This window comes from Triticum dicoccoides, chromosome 2A, assembly GCF_002162155.2.
Source record: "Triticum dicoccoides isolate Atlit2015 ecotype Zavitan chromosome 2A, WEW_v2.0, whole genome shotgun sequence".
Lineage (NCBI taxonomy): Eukaryota > Viridiplantae > Streptophyta > Magnoliopsida > Poales > Poaceae > Triticum > Triticum dicoccoides.
This window is the reverse complement of record NC_041382.1, coordinates 415,590,956-415,594,944: the sequence shown is the minus strand read 5'-3', so window position 1 is coordinate 415,594,944 and position 3,989 is coordinate 415,590,956.

Sequence of the window (3,989 nt, the reverse complement as noted above, 5' to 3'; positions counted from 1 at the left end):
GAGGCCGAGCAGTTCGATCTTCCGTGCCCTAACTTGGCGATGGAGGACACCTACAGCGACGACGGAGAAGACGATGTCCGCGGCCGGCGTGAGGACGGCGTCGGTGAGGTCGCGATAGCTAAGCGCTTCGTCGCATGCATCGTCGAGGGCTAGTGGTGGCGCTAGGGTTTGTGCGAGAGTGGAAGAAGAGATAATGACTAGGGTGAGGCGTGTATTTATAGAGACAGGGACGGCACAACATTATTATGCACGTGCCCCTGGCGGTTCACATCTGAAGGACACGTGGCGATCATGCAACACATTGGAGGTTGTTCCATGTTCCCACGCACGCCTGGATTGTCGGGTGGTCGTTCCCGCTTCTTCGGGTTTCAGGCAAAAGGATTGAGCATTTAAAACGGATTTAATGTTTGTCTCTGTATCTGCTGCTGACAAGGACACATCAAAGACATTCGACAGTTTCAATAGAATGCATATGATTTGTATAGATAGACTTGAGACGGGAGCATAGAAAGGTTAGGGTCCGATCACATTCACTTAGTTTAAAAAAATTCAATGTGAAGACATAGCTATAAGTGAATGCTATAGAGGACAGAAACCAAATCAGTACATTGAAGATAAACATGAGGCCATGTTAACATTGAAGACAAACAAAATGTGAAGACCTGCAAATGTAACGCCATGAGAAAAAACACTTCTAAGGGAAGAATTTGGTGGTGGCGTTACCCACCGTATAGGAAGTATTAGACCCAGACACGGCGCACAATTATCGTGGCGCTCCGAAGTCAAATTCCACGTTAATGTATTCAAACTCAGAATGTAAGTCTTCATTGATTGAAGATATACTTTACTTCGTGTGTTGCACATCTAAGTCATCAACATGCATAAGTGTTAGGATGTGTGCCTGATCACAGGACATTTGAGGATTCCAAGATATTTAGCTCATACCGTAACTTGCAAAACCTTTTCTCATCCAAGGGCTTTGTGAAGATATCTGTCAATTCCTCTTCAGTGTTGACGTGTATGATATCAATATCTTCCTTCATGACATGATCTCTGAGAAAGTGATGACGAATTTCAATGTGCTTTGTCTTCGAGTGCTGAACTGGGTTATTAGCAATCTTGATGGCGCTTTCGTTGTCCCAGTAGAGTGGCACTTGCTTCAGATAATTTCCATAGTCTTTGAGTGTTTGCTTCATCCATAGAAGCTAAGCGCAGCAAGATCCAACATCAATGTATTCAGATTCAGTAGTGGAGAGAGATACACAGTTCTGCTTCTTTGAAGACCAACATACAAGTGAGCGTCCCAGAAAGTGACATGTGCCTGATGTACACTTGCGATCCACCTTGTCACCAGCATAATCAGCATCCGAGAATCCAACTAGATCAAACTCTAAGCCCTTTGGATAGCATAATCCTAGTGTTGGGGTGTCAGCCAAATATTGAAGAATTCGCTTCACAGCTAAGTGATGCGATTCCTTTGGTGCCGCTTGGAATCGGGCACACATGCAAACACTAAGCATGATATCTGGCCTAGATGCACATAAATAAAGCAAAGAACCAATCATGGAGCGGTATACCTTTTGATCGAACTCTTTACCATTGTCGTCGGGACCCAGATAGTGTTTAGTTGGCATTGGCGTCGTGTAACCTTTGCAGTCTTGCATTCCAAACTTCTTCAGGCAATCTTTGAGGTATTTCTCTTGAGATATGAAGATGTCGTTGCGTTGCTGTCGTATTTGAAGACCAAGGAAGAACTTCAACTCTCCCATCATGGACATCTGATATTGCTCTTGCATCATGTATCCAAACTCACCACTGTATTTCTGATTAGTGCAGCCGAAGATAATGTCATCCACATATATTTGGCACACAAACAGTTCACCATCATATGTCTTCGTGAAGAGTGTGGGATCTAGGGAACCAGGTTTGAAGCCTTTGCTCTTCAGGAAGTCTTTGAGTGTGTCATACCAAGCACGAGGGGCTTGTTTGAGGCCATACAGTGCCTTGTTGAGCTTATACACCATGTCAGGATGTTTTGGATCTTCAAAGCCAGGCGGTTGTGCAACATACACTTCTTCTTCAATCTTGCCATTGAGAAAAGCGCTCTTCACATCCATTTGATACAGAAGAATGTCATGATGATTTGCATAGGCCAACAGTATGTGTATAGCTTCAAGCCTAGCCACAGGAGAAAATGTTTCATCGAAGTCAATTCCTTCAACTTGAGTGTATCCTTGAGCAACGAGATGAGCTTTGTTTCTGACAACTTGACCATGCTCATCTTGCTTGTTGCGATATATCCATTTAGTGCCTCTGATATTGTGCTTACGAGGATCAGGACACTTGACCAGTTCCCATACATTATTCAGCTCAAATTGTTGAAGCTCTTCTTGCATAGCTTGAATCCATTCAGGTTCCATGAAGGCTTCATCAACTTTCTTGGGTTCAGATATTGAGACGAATGCGAAGTGCCCACAGAAATTTGCTAGTTGTGTTGTCCTTGAACGAGTGAGTGGACCAGGTGCATTGATGCTATCAATTATTCTCTCAATCTGTACTTCATTTGCAACCCGAGGATGAACAGGACGAAGATTTTGCTCTTGCTGATCATTGTCATCGTTAGAAGGATTGTCTTCAGGTTGATCAGGTGCAGAGATGATGAGTTCCTCTTCGGGCTGTGCTTCAGACGGTATGATTTCTCCAGTTCCCATAAGCTTGATGGATTCACTGGATGGAACTTCGTCTAGCACATTTGGCAGGTGCTCTCTTTGCGAGCCGTTAGTCTCATTGAACCGCACATCCACAGTTTCAACCACTTTATAGTGAAAGAGGTTGAAGAATCTGTAGGAGTGTGAATCCTTTCCGTATCCAAGCATAAAACCTTCATGTGCTTTCGGTGCAAATTTTGAAGTGTGATGTGGATCCTTGATCCAGCACCTGGCATCAAATACTCTGAAGTAACTGACATTTAGCTTCTTACCAGTGAGAAGCTCATAGGATGTTTTGTTCAGAAGCTTGTGAAGATAAACACGGTTGATGATATGGCATGCAGTATCAATGGCTTCAGGCCAGAACTTTCTTGGAGTCTTGTATTCATCGCGCATCGTCCGAGCCATCTCAATGAGTGTTCTGTTCTTGCGTTCCACGATGCCATTCTGCTGCGGCGTGTACGAAGCTAAGAACTCATGAGTGATGCCCAAAGTATCAAGATAAGTGTCGAGGCCGGTGTTCTTGAATTCAGTGCCATTGCCACTTCTGATGTGCTTGATCTTGACGCCATAGTTGTTCATGGCTCGATTGGCGAAACGTCTGAAGACATCCTGCACTTCAGTCTTGTAGAGAATTATATGCACCCATGTATATCTTGAATAATCATCAACAATGACGAAGCCATAGAGACAAGCAGTAGTAGTAAGAGTTGAGTAGTGAGTGGGACCGAAGAGGTCCATGTGTAGCAGTTCGAAGGGTTGAGTCATTGTCATGATTATCTTCAAGGGATGCTTGGCCCTCGACATCTTTCCAGCTTCGCAGGCACCGCATAAGTGATCCTTCTTGAACTTGACGCCCTCGATGCCTATGATATGCTTCTTCTTTGCAAGAGTGTGCAAGTTCCTCATGCGAGCATGCCCTAGCCTCCGATGCCAGAGCCAGCATTCTGAAGCTTTTGCAAGAATACATACGACAAGTTGTGGTCCTGCTGAGAAATCTACCATGTACAAATCATCTTTCCGATACCCTTCAAAGACTAGAGACTTGTCAGATTCCATTAGAATAAGGCAATGATATTTTCCAAACATCACAATCATGTTTAAATCACAAAACATTGAGACAGACATTAAGTTGAAACCAAGGGATTCAACAAGCATCACTTTATCCATGTGTTGATCCCTTGAGATTGCAACTCTACCTAGACCCAATTGTTGGGGAACGTAGCAGAAATTCAAAATTTTCTACGCATCACCAAGATCAATCTATGGAGTAATCTAGCA